General features: G+C 44.0%; 1 protein-coding gene across 2 annotated transcripts in view; it reads right to left on the bottom strand.

Annotated features, from left to right (window-relative positions):
• ANXA7 (annexin A7) overlaps nt 1-9,662 on the bottom strand; it is a 92,746-nt gene extending 83,084 nt beyond the window's left edge. For both annotated transcript variants that reach the window (XM_073596499.1, XM_073596500.1), the window contains exon 1: nt 9,506-9,662. The gene's annotated coding sequence lies outside the window, so the exon portion shown is untranslated. The remainder of the gene's footprint in view (nt 1-9,505) is intronic.
• Nucleotides 9,663-13,954: the final 4,292 nt, after the last annotated feature.

Genomic DNA, 13,954 nt, shown 5'->3' with positions numbered 1-13,954 from the left:
ATGTATCCTTTAACGCCAGTGCGAATTGTAGCAGTAGTTTCTGCTGCGGTTCTCAGCAGCTAGGTGCAGCTGCTGGCCGCGTTCACTATGACATGTGACCAGTGGCCACAGCCATTATTAGCTCTCTGCACAGCCGATTACCTGCAGTGGTCGTTGCTGGACGCACTTTCAATGCCAGTAATTACTGGCTGTGCATAGAGATGCAAGCAGCTGCGGCCGTCAGCAAATTCCTGTACATAGAGATGTACGAAGGCAGCTTTAGGACTTGTTTCCATTTGCAGTTGAGCCCTGGATTTTACTGCCCCTAAGACCCTGTTCACACTTGAGCATTTTTCAGCTCGAAGCTTGATGCTCAGAAATGCTCAACAAGCAAAATCCCATTCATTTCAATGGCCCCTGTAGCAAAATGCCTGTCACTCAAAAAAGTACGAGCTACTTTTTAGGCAGATTTGAGCGGGACAGTGGGAGAGTTTTCTTACAGGCAACAAAATGCTCAAATGTGAACACGGGCTATTGAAATGAATGAGATTTTGCTTGTTAAGCATTTTTTTAGCTTGAAGCTCAGAAATGCTCAAGTGTGAACGAGGTCTTAACCACCCCCCTTGAGTTGCAATTCAGATGACAGGGGTATACACATGCTGCAACCGTGGTGTTCTCCCTGTGGCATTTAGCAGGCAGTGGTGCCGCCAAAAATGACCCAATCAAGTAATGCAAGCTATTGTGACACAGCATTTATGGGGTCAAATTTAAATTTAACCATCAAAATGACAACCTCAAACACACTTTGGCTGTGGACAAATCTGAAGAGTACTTGTGTACAGGGATGTATGTGCTGAATGCAGAAATCCAGTGTTCAGAGGAATACATCCCCTGTACATATACAGCCATGTACTCAAGTACCGTTCAGATGTGTATACAGCTGAAGTGCATTTCAGCCTGCAATTGATTTTGCTATATGCATCACCTGTACATGCGTCTGTGTGCAAGAGGCCGAGTGGCTCATTCCCATGGGCACAGGGGTCAGTACAACCGTGCAGAGAGGGGGGTTTATCCTCCTGGGCGATACAGGTAATCTTTGAGGCTAGACTGATCAATGACATGCTGACAGCTGCACACACCTTCATTCAAATCCCTGTGTGTACGTTATTGTGGGACTGATACACAGCTCCGAACACAGGCTGTACATTCAGGGATGTGGCTGAAGGTCAATGAAGCAGTCAGCCTGTCATTTATTGAACCAACCTAATTCCTTGAATCACCTGCATCTCCTAGGCACATAAGTAGGGCCCTCTGCACAGGTGTACAGTACTGATCCGTGCTGTAAATGAGCAGTTTAGGGGCCAGTTCACACCACAGTGCCTTTTATTTCTGCAGAAAAAACGCATAGAAAGTAGGTTATATAGTTTCCAATGGCATACAGTCCCCTGAAAATGTATTCATACCCCTTGGAATTTTACACATTTTGTCAGGTTACAGCCAAAAACGTCAATGTATTTTTTTGGGTTTATAAATGCTACAGGCCAACACAAAGTGGCACATAATTGTAAAGTGGAAGGAAAACGATGAATGTTTTTCAAATTTTTTTTACAACTAATGTCTGAAAAAGTGTGGCGTGCATTTGTATTGAGCCCCCTTTATTCTGATACCCCTAACTAAAATCTTGTGGAAACAATTGCCTTCAGAGGTCAGCCACCTAATTAGTAAATAGAGTTCACGTTGTGTTATATTAATCTCAGTATAAAATACAGTCGTTCTGTGAAGCCCTCAGAGGTTTGTTAGGGACCCTTAGTGAACAAACAGCATTATGAAGGCCAAGGAATACACCAGACAGGTCAGGGAAAAAGTTGTGGAGTTTAAAGCAGGGTTAGGTTATATAAAAATATCCCAAGCTTTAAACATCTCACGGAGCACTGTTCAATCATCATCCAAAAATGGAAAGTGTATGACACAACTACAAACCTACCAAGACATGGCCGTCCACCTAAACTGACAGGCCAGGCAAGGAGAGCATTAATCAGAGAAGCAGCCAAGAGGCCCATGGTAACTCTGGAGGAGCCACAGAGATCCACAGCTCAGGTGGGAGAATCTGTCCACAGGACAACTATTAGATTGTGCACTCCACAAATCTGAATCTTATGGAAGAGTGGCAAGAAGAAAGCCATAAGAAATCCTGTGTGCAGTTTGCGAGAAGCCATGTGGGGGACACAGTAAACATGTGGAAGAAGGTGCTCTGGTCAGATGAGACAAAAATGTAACTTTTTGGCCTAAAAGCAAAACACTGTGTGGTGGAAAACGAACACTTCACATTACCCTGAACACACCATCCCCACTGTGAAACATGGTGGTGGCAGCATCATGTTGTGGGGATCTTTTCTTCAGCAGGGACAGGGAAGCTGGTCAGAGTTGATGGGAAGATGGATGCAGCCAAATAGAGGGCAATTTTAAAAGAAAACCCGTTGGCGTTTGCAAAAGACTCAAGACTGGGGAGGAGGTTCACCTTCCAGCAGGACAACGACTCTAATCATGCAGCCAGAGCTACAATGGAATGGTTTCGATCAAAGCATATTCATGTGTTAGAATGGCCCAGTCAAAGTCCAGACCTAAATCCAATTGAGAATCTGTGGCAAGACTTGAAAATTGCTGTTCACAGATGCTCTGCTCTCCATCAAATCTAACAAGGCTTGAGCTATTTTGCAAAGAAGAATGGGCAACAATTTCACGCTCTATATGTGTAAAGCTGGTAGAGACATCCCCAAAAGAATTTCAGCTGTAATTGCAGCAAAAGGCGGTTCTACAAAGTATTGACTCAGGGGGGCTGAATACAAATGCTCACACGTTTCAGTTATTTATTTGCAAAAAATTTGGAAAGCCACTTATTTTCCTTCCACTTCACAATTATGTGCCACTTTATACTGGTCTATCCCATAAAATCCCAATAAAATACATTTACATTTTTGGCAGGGTGAATTTGATTTAAATCACTAGTAAAGAGGCTTGAGTTACATCATCATTTTTAAGAGCAACTGTCATCTCTGTCTTGCAGCAGCTCCTCCTCTGACCCGCTCTTGACTCACAGACAGTCCCATTCAGTTTAATGGGACGGCTGGTGATGCGGCAGTGACACAAGTTGAGGTACATGTGACAACAATCTCCCGGATTCTTCATATGTCTGGGCTATGGGGTAGTATGGCAAGACCTTTTCTCACGAAGAAAAAAATTCCAAGCCCGGCTAAATTTTGCAAAAACGCATCTGAAGTCTCCCAAAAGCATGTGGGAAAATGTGATATGGTCTGATGAAACCAAGGTTGAATTTTTTGGCCATAATTCCAAAAGATATGTTTGGCGCAACAACAAAACTGCACATCACCAAAAGAACACCATACACACCATGAAGCATGGTGGTGGCAGCATCATGCTTTGGGGCTGTTTTTCTTCAGCTGGAACAGGGGCCTTAGTCAAGGCAGTGAGAATTATTAACAGTTCCAAATACCAGTCAATATTGGAACAAAACCTTCAGGCCTCTGCTAGAAAGCTGAACATGAAGAGGAACTTAATCTTTCAGCATGACCACGACCCAAAGCATACATCCAAATCAAAGGAATGGCTTCACCAGAATAGGATTAAAGTTTTGCAATGGCCCAGCCAGAGCAAGCCCAGACTTGAATCCCATTGAAGATCTGTGGGGTGATCTGAAGAAGGCTGTGCACAGGAGATGCCCTCAGAATCTGACATATTCAGATTTTTTTTGTAAAGAGTGGGCAAATATTGCCAAGTCAAAATGTGCCATGCTGATAGACTCATACCCAAAAAGACTGAGTGATGTAATAAAATCAAAAGGGGCTTCAACAAAGTATTAGTTTAAGAGTGCGCACACATATGCAACCATAATATTTTAGTTTTTTATTTTTACTTCCCTCCACCTAAAAGATTTAATTTTGTTGTTCAACTGAGTTGTATAGTTTATAGGTCACATTAAAAAGGTGGAAAGAGTTCTGAAATTATTTATCTTTGACTCTTTTTTTACATCACAGAAACCTGACATTTTAACAGGGGTGTGTAGACTTTATATCCACTGTACCTGTCCAAGGGTCCAGTGCCATCCTCTCCCAGGTTAATTCTTCACTAGCCTTAGAGATGCTAGTGTCGGCATCTTAACCACAGCGCATACGTGAACCGTGCTGCGCTTTGTGAATGGTCCTGCAGTCTAGGTACCCACCCCCCACCAAAAAAAGTGGACATGGCAAATGAGGCAGGTGGGGGGGGGGGGGGGGGGGAGAAGGACTTGAAGTGGAACCTCCCCTTTTGGACGAAGTTCTGCTATAAAAAGCGTGAGCTGGGAGTTTGGCTTCACATTTGTAAGTGTCATAGAGGCTGGCAATGCTGTTGACCTAATGTGCCTCCTGCTCTTCATCCACACTAAGGGCCCTTTTACAATGGGGTGGGGCGGCGCTTTACCATCCGTATTTGGCTGCTAGCGGGGGTGGTTTTACCCCCCGCTAGCAGCCGAGAAAGGGTTCAAAACCACTGCAAAGTGCCTCTGCAGAGGTGCTTTGCCGGCGGTATAGCCAGCTGTCCCATTGATTTCAATGGGCAGGAGCGGTGAAGGAGCCGTATGCACACTGCTCCAAAGATGCTGCTAGCAGGACTTTTTTTCCAGTCCTGCTAGCACACCGCTACAGTGTGAAAGCCCTCGGGGCTTTCACACTGGAGAGACAGCAGCAGCTGTTTCGGGTCGGTTTGCAGGCGGTATTAGTGCAATAGCGCCTGCAAACCGCCTCAGTGTGAAAGGGCCCTAATACAGGAGGTGTGTTATTCACCAGATTACCAAGTGAAAACAGAGGGAAAAAGTTAAAAAAAAAGAAATATACAAAAACTGATGCAGCCACCACATCTAATTTGTAAGCTGCAATATATTACATTTTTGGTGTCAGATTTAACCACTTCCCCTCCGGAAGATTTTACCCCATTCGTGACCAGACCATTTTTTGCTATTCAGCACTGCGCTATTTTAACTGGTAATTGTGTAGTCATACAATGCTGTACCCAAACAAAATGAATATATATATTTTATTTATATTTTTTTTTTTCACACAAATAGAGCTTTCTTTTGATGGTGTTAGATCACCACTGGGGTTTTTATTTTTAGCAACATATACAAAAAAGGCCGAAAATTTTGAAAAAAAAAAAAAAAAATTTACTTTCTGCTATAAAACATAGCTAATAAGAAAAATGTAAAAAAAAATCTTAAATTTGTTCATAAATTTATTTCAAAATGTATTTTGCTACACGTCTTTGGTTAAACAAAAATCCCAATAAGTGTATATTAATTGGTTTGTGTGACAGTTATAGCGTCTACAAAACTATGGGATATATACCAGAATTTTTTTATTCTACTAAATGGTGGTGATCAGTAATTTATAAAAAACGGGACTGATAGTGCAGCGAGCAATCTGGAGGGGGGAACTGACTGACTGACACTAATACAGTGATCAGTTCTAATACTTTACAACGTACCGACACTGGGTAGGAAGGGGTTAAATGTGTACTAAACTATGTAATGTGTCTGCAGTGTGCTGCTTTTTACTAATGATCTTTATTTTTTTCCTGCTTAGTAGGGAATAAAAAAAAACAGCAACATCCCGTGTCAGTGAACACAGCTCTATATTGTTCACAATCACAGAGCTCTGTTCCTTGAATCACTGAGCCGATCAGCGAGTGCTGGTGGGCAATCGTTGGCTGGGATCCGCTGATCGGCTTGTGGTGTAGCGAATCACAGCGCAGCCGGGCCAGCGAGTCACATCCTAGGTACAAGATTGTAGGTACTATTAGATTGTAAGCTCTTACTAGCAGGGCCCTCTTGTATTTTTTGTATTAGAACTGTATTGTCTGCATTTTATACTGTAAAGCGCTACGTAAACTGCTGGCACTATATAAATCCTGTGTAATAATATTGATCCAGCGCAGGTAAGCCACTTTGCTGCCACATATCTAAGTTAGGTGGTCGGCAAACAGGTAATACTTCATTAACCTCTTGCTACCGGCGCCGCCACCCTTGAGAGGTTTTGGATGCTGCAAGAGGTTTATGATCATGTGACTGCTGTGATTGGCGGTCACATGATCGGAAAGCTTGTGATTGTCTGATTTATCACAGGCCATGAGCAGCTGACTGACCGACATCACAAAATCCCAAGTGGTAACTAAGGTGGATGAAAAAAAATATATATTATTTTTTTTTTTTATTTATTTAAATCAGATTTATTTTAATAAAATTCTTTTGGAGTAAAGGTTGTATGATCTGCAATATTTACATAAACTCAGTCAATGAATCCAAGCTCTGCAAGCTGAGATAACATGCATTGCATTGATGCATTCACACAATTTTATAGTTACCATGGCATAAAACAAAGTTCAGGAATAATCCTTTATCACATTGTTTTGCAAACCTATGTACACTACAAACTATATAATTGAATCGTTTCCGATATCGCTGTTTTACTAACCTGACAGCTTATTCTAAATAAGAAACCTTCATTTTGTTTGCAAATATTAAAGATTCTAACTACCAGCAAGAATGCATCCTTACATTTAAAGAGCACCTGTCATTTGAGATCCATCATGGCAGCGCCTGTTAGTGGGCATCCACTCACCTGCTGCCGCAGCGTCCCTCCCCTTTAGCGTCACTGCCGCATCACCAGCCGTCCTATTAATGTGAATGGGACTGTCAGTGAGTCAACAGCGGGTCAGAGGAGGAGCAGCTGCAGGACAGAGATGACAGTTGCTCTTTAACCACTTGCCTACTGGGCACTTAAACCCCCCTCGTGACCAGACCAATTTTCAGCTTTCGGTGCTCTCACACTTTGAATGACAATTACTCAGTCGTGTAATACTGTACCCAAATTAATTTTTTGTCCTTTTTTTCATACAAATAGAGCTTTCTTTTGGTGGTATTTGATCACCTCTGGGTTTTTTATTTTTTGCGCTATAAATAAAAAAAGACCGAAAATTTTGAAAAAAAAACGCATTTTTCTTAGTTTCTGTGATAAAATTTTGCAAATTATTAATTTTTCTTTATAAATTTTGGCCACAATTTATACTGCTACATATCTTTGGTAAAATTAACCCAAATTAGTGGATATTATTTGGTCTTTGTGAAAGTTAGAGAGTCTACAAGCTGTGGTGCAAATCATAAAAAATTGATCACACCTGAAGTACTGACGGCCTATCTCATTTCTTGCGACCCGAACAAGCCAGGAAAGTAATAATACCCCCCAAATGACCCCTTTTTTGAAAGTAGACATTCCAAGGCATTTAGTAAGATGCATGGTGAGGTTTTTGATGTCAGTTTTTCCCACAATTCTTTGCAAAATGAAGATTTGGGGTTTTTTTGTTTTTTTTCCCCCACAAAATTGTTATTGTAATAGGTTATTTATCTCACATGGCATGTGTATACCACAAATAATGCCCCAAAATACATTCTGCTACTCCTCCTGAGTATGGGGATACCACATGTGTGGGACTTTTTCACAGCCTAGCCACATAGAGAGACCCAACATACAGGGAGCACCATCAGGTGTTCTAGGAGCATAAATTACACATCTAACTTGTTGACTACCTATTACACTTTTGAAGGCCCTGGAGCACCAGGACAATGACACATGACACTGATGACAGATGGCACTGATACGTGGCACTGATACGTGGCACTAATGACAGATGGCACTGATACGTGGCACTGATACGTGGCACTAATGACAGATGGCACTGATACGTGGCACTGATACGTGGCACTAATGACAGATGGCACTGATACGTGGCACTGATACGTGGCACTAATGACAGATGGCACTGATACGTGGCACTGATGACAGATGGCACTGATACGTGGCACTGATACGTGGCACTAATGACAGATGGCACTGATACGTGGCACTAATGACAGATGGCACTGATACGTGGCACTGATATGGCATTGATGACAGATGGCACTAATACGTGGCACTGATGACATTTGGCACTAATACCTGGCACTGACAGATGGCACTAATACATGGAACTGATGACACGTGGCAGTGATGACAGATGGCACTAATATGTGGCACTGATGACACGTGGCAGTGATGACAGATGGCACTAATGACACGTGACACTGATGACACTAATATGTGGCACTGATGACAGGTGGCACTAATATGTGGCACTAATATGTGGCACTGATGACACGTGGCACTGATGACACGTGGCACTAATACGTGGCACTGATGACAGATGGCACTAATACGTGGCACTGATGACAGATGGCACTAATACGTGGCACTGATGACAGATGGCACTAATACGTGGCACTGATGACAGATGGCACTAATACGTGGCACTGATGACAGATGGCACTAATACGTGGCACTGATGACAGATGGCACTAATACGTGGCACTGATGACAGATGGCACTAATACGTGGCACTGATGACAGATGGCACTAATACGTGGCACTGGGGAGGGATGGCAGTGGGGACGGATGGCACTAGCAACAGAGGACAGTGGGGAGGGATCACAGATGACACTGACGACTTTTATTTCAGTTTTTTTTTTTGCACTCACCGCTGCAGTCGTTCGCTCTCCCTCCTCACACGCTGTCTCTGTGTGAGGAGGGAGAGCCGGCGATGAGAGAGGATCTCATATGTTTACATATGAGATCCTCTCTCATTGGCACCGCCAATCGCACTGTAAACGGCCGCTGTCATTGGCCGTTTACGGCGATCTGTGAATGGCTGTGTCCGAGGGACAAGGCCAGCACAGAACTTCCGCGATGCGCGCCCGCGGGAGTGCGCATTGCGGAAGTAAACAGCTGGACGGCCACCCGGCAGGTAGCGTCCGCGCTGCAGCCATCTTTCGGCTATAGCGTGGGCGCGAAGTGGTTAAAAAAATTGTATAAATCAAGCCTTTTTACTAGCGATTTAAATTGACTTGATTTAAATCAAAGCCATCCTGGTGGTAACACACCGCCATCCCGATCCCAAATTGTAAACACACCGACATCCCGATCCCAAATTGTAAACACACCGACATCCCGATCCCAAATTGTAAACACACCGACATTCCGATCCCAAGTTGTGGCGCCCAGAGAGGAGAGCAGAGATTGCACACATGGTATATGGAGGGGGGAGGGGGAAGAGGTCAGTCAGACAAGGAAAGGGCACACAAGCCGAGAGCAGGCGGAGGGGAAGTGTCCGGAGAACACACCCTGCACCATCCCCCCCCCACCGAACAGTGCACAGTCCTCCCTCCCACCGCACAGTGCGGGATACAGCCAGTATATATATATATATATATATATATATATATATATATATATATATATATACACATACATATACATATACATACACACACACACATACATACACATTATATATACATGGCCGGGCCGACACCTCCCGGTCCACTTATAAACTTTCCCAGGACTCGGATAAAGTCCCCGCTTCCCTCCCGCACCCAGCAGGGCCTCACCTCGTCAGCTGGTCACTGGCGGCCGCACGGTAATCCTGAGGAGGCAGAGAGGAGCCGACAACAAATATTCCCTGAGGGGGCGACCAGAGTACAACGGCTCCAGCCCGGAAGAGAAGAGGGAGCCGCCCAGCTACAACGTCACCCGGAGGAGAATCCAGTGGGCGGGGCGGGGTGGGGCGGGGCGTGTAAAGGGAACCTGTCAGGCTGGAATCCGGGAGGTTGGGCGAGGTGTGGTGCTGGGAGCGGCCGGTGAAGACCGGTGTCTTATCGAATTCAGTCCCCTATCATATAGTGTCCTCCCTGTACTGCGCAGGCGCAGTACGGAGGACAAAAGAGACGCCGAAAGTCTCCGAAGTTCAACAGCTGATCGTCAGCTGTACACGGCGCCTGCGCATTTATTCTTACCCTATGTCCAGGATCATTCCCTACTATCCAAGTGGACATAGAGTTAGAATAAATATTTGCCGAGCGCAGCGAGGCCGTGCCCGAAGCGTGGCGAGCGAAGCGAGCCCGCGAGGGGCCCTCTTACACTGCCATCGCTAACAGGTGCCCGAGCGCCGTGTACAGCTGATGGTCAGCTGATCAACTTCGGGCATTTTCGGTATCTCCTGCTCCTCCGTACTGCGCAGGCGCTGCGCCTGCGCAGTACGAGGCGGACACTATCTGATACGAGGACAGTATATGGCAGAACACCGGCTCTTGTGAGTGTCAGCTTTGGAGATATATATACATACTGTATACACCGATCAGGGTTGCCAACTGTAAGTAAAATTATAAACAGTTTGTAACATCCATAGTTTTTACATCTGTCCATGAATATCCATTATGGATATGCGATTTGCACATCTGTAACCGATGTTCACGGACAGATGCAAAAATGACGAATTTTTACAAGCTGTTCGTAAATTTCCTGACAGTTGGCAACCTTGACACCGATCAGCTGTAACATTATGACCTCTGATAGGTTAAGTGAATAGCATTGATTATCTGATTACAATGGCATCTGAAAGTCAGTGGGATATGTTAGACAGCAAGTGAACATGTTGTCCCTGAAGCTGATGTGTTGAAAGCAGAAAAAATGGGCAAGGGTTAGGATTTGAGGGACTATGACAAAGGCTGAACTGTAATGGCTGGACGACTGGGTCAGAGCATCTCTATAACTGCAGCTCTTTGTGGGATGTTCCCGATCTGTAATGATCAGAACCTACATCAACGGTCCAATGAAGAAGAACAGGGGACAGGTCATGGGTGGCCAAGGCTCATTGATACACGTCGGGAGTGAAGGCTGGTCTGTGTATTCCGATCACATAGAACAGCTACTGGAGCTCACATTGCTGCAAATGTTAATGCTGGTTCTGATAGAAAGGTGTCAGAACACACAGTACTTCGCAGTTTGTTGTGTATGGGGCTGTGTAGCCACAGATCAGTTAGGGTGCCCATGCTGACCCGTGTCCACAGCCAAAAGTGCCTATAATTGGCACGTGACCATCAGAACTGGACCATGGAGCAATGCAAGAAGGCGGTCTGGTCTGAGCAATTCAAGAATGGTTTGAGGAACACAACAAGTTCAGTGTGTTTACTTGGCCTCCAAATTCTCCAGGTCTCAAGCCAATCAAACATCGGTGAGATGTGCTGGAAAGGTAAGTCCGATCTATGGAGCCCCCACCTCACAACTTAGGCTGGCCATACATTATACAATTTTCTTATTCAATTTACTTTAGATTTACCTTCAACTATGTAGTGTAAAGGCCTGCCTGATCGCATACAAATTAAATATTAGATGGTTTTGGTAAATCTAAAGGAAAATTGTATAATGTATGGCAAGCCTTACAAGACGATAAGTCTTACATACAATAAGAAAATCGGCAGTACAATTTTGTACACCGAACGATCAGCTGATTGATCGTTAGTATAATGCTTTGGACAGCCGATTCTGATAGTTCAGATGACAAATTCTGAAGTTGCCGTCTACAAAATTTTTGTTGTACATGAACACAACATCCAATTTTCATTTGATTAGTACAGTTTTCGTCCGAAAAAAATCGTAAGAGCAAGACTACGCATGCTTTGAAACTAAAAAATACATTACAAACAATTCAACATATGACATCACTTCTGAAAATTGTAATCTGTTGAACGAGAATTTTCATAAGCTGAGTAGCCACTTACCTCCCCCCCCCCGTCGGTCGGTCATTCGATCAGTCAAATCCCTCCCTCCATCACTCACTAATTCGTCCACCAACCAGCCCTGCACTTACTCCATCTAGGTCGCAGGCAGCTTTGGCTCCTTCCTGTGTCTCCTCCTCCTTGGCGACGGTTTCCTTGGCGGCTTCACGGTAACTTCCTCCTCGGCAGCCAATAAAATCGCTTCTCCTCTCGTGTCTTAAGACTCACTTCCTAATTGGCCGGGAGGAGAATCAGGAAGACAATAGCGAATATTTATTCGCTATTGTCACACAAGTGGGTGGGCTCAGGGTGCAGTGCTCTGCTCCCCGAGCCCACGCTTTTTTGAAGCCAATTAGAGCCTCAGGCTCTAATCATGTGCTTCTAAAAAAAAATTAAAAAGCCCATTGGAGTCCATGCATCCAGAGCCCTGCAAGGAGATTAGGGGCCGGGCGTATGGATTAGGGGGGCAGTGCCCCTACGTCCCTTATGGACAGGCCACCTTTGCAAGGGACAGAAGAAGGTAACACACAAAGCTCAGGGGTCAGTAACATGCAGAGTGCAGGGTATAGGAGTGAGCCTCCATGCACACTAGCGTTTTTTTAGAAGCTCAAGAAACGCTAGAAAAAAACGCTGATGATAGCGTTTTTGTGCCAACTTCTAGTAGCGTTTCAGGAGCTTGAGCATTTTTACAGTACATGAAGAAAAAAAAAACTGCTCAACAAAAGCTGTTTAGGAAAACGTTCCCAAAAACTCTACAAAACAATTTATTTTCTGCTCCTAGATGCTAAGGCCCCATCCACATGGACAGGCCATCTATCCGTTTTTCTTCCATCCATCAACGGATGACAATGCATTACTATGGGCAAACGGATGACCATCTGTTACCATCCATTAACCGCTTCTGATTTTATCCGTTTTTTTTAATGTACAAAGCTACGTCCAGATCCATCAAAACAGATATCAACTGACATTAACGGTCAATGTCCGTCAACGTCCGATCAGTTAAGATCCGTTTTGAAGAAATAATTTTTTTTTTTGTTTGTTTATCTGTGAACTCAACCTATGACCCAGGCAGTAGTTGGACAATAGGAAGTACATCCCCAGTACATGCCCAAGGAGAAACATGGCAAGAGATGTCTCCCATGAGGAGCTTATCATTATAAATTGTAATCCATTGCACAATGCAGATAGCACACACAAGGACAAGTCACTCACTGAAAACTGCAATGCAGCATGGGAGGAGCAATGCTTTCTGGGCAATTTCCTTAAAGGCACAGAAACTGCTGTAAACGGATCAAAACAGATACAAAAACGGATGAAAACGTGTACATTAACGGATGTAAACATGTACATTAACGGATGAAAACGGATGTAAACGTGTAAATTAACTGATGAAAACGGATGTAAACGTGTACATTAACGGATGAAAACGGATGTAAACGTGTACATTAACGGATGAAAACGAATATTAACCGAACGGAACAATACCAACAAGGGAGAAATGGCGCAAGATACCAACCAAACATGAAAGAAAAATAATATCAAAATAATAGTGTCCAAATGTGGGGAAAAGATGGTAATGTAGGGCACATATACACTGAGAATGTGAAGTCCAAAAATGTAGAAAAGTTCAAATGAAGATGATACTGGGCACCAGCGGCTGCTCCCTTGGGAGTAGAAGCAAAAACTCTGGAAGGCAATGTGGAGATAAAACAAGGTGCGCCAATCTAAGTGCAGTATCCAACGCAACTTTATTAAATGGATATAAAAATGAATGGCCAAATGGCTACTCACAAAGATTCAGAAGGGATAAGGCATATAATGACATGTAGATAGCCCATGGACAGAACTGCGGCAGCTCTCAGTGCAGGATCCCAAAGATGTTGCAAAGCGCTGTGGACAAAGGTAAAGCCCCTACCAGCGGAGGACTAAACACCACGGACAGCCTTTCTACATTGTCCACAGCGCTTTGCAACATCTTTGAGATCTTGCACTGAGAGCTGCCGCGGTTCTGTCCATGGGCTATCTACATGTCATTATATGCCTTATTCCTTCTGAATCCTTGTGAGTAGCCATTTGGCCGTGCATTTTTATATTTATTTAATAAAGTTGCGTTGGATACTACACTTAGATTGGTGCACCTTGTTTTATCTCCACATTAACGGAACGGAAGATGGATGAATACGGATGAAGCAACGGATAAGAACTGATACATTTTTAACGTGGCTAGACTGATGGTGCCCGTGTGAAAGGGGCCTAAAGCTCAAAAGACACTAATAGCCT

Source organism: Aquarana catesbeiana, linkage group LG08 (assembly GCF_042186555.1).
Source record: "Aquarana catesbeiana isolate 2022-GZ linkage group LG08, ASM4218655v1, whole genome shotgun sequence".
NCBI lineage: Eukaryota > Metazoa > Chordata > Amphibia > Anura > Ranidae > Aquarana > Aquarana catesbeiana.
Note: the sequence above shows the minus strand (reverse complement) of the source record. Positions and strands in the feature narration are given on the sequence as shown.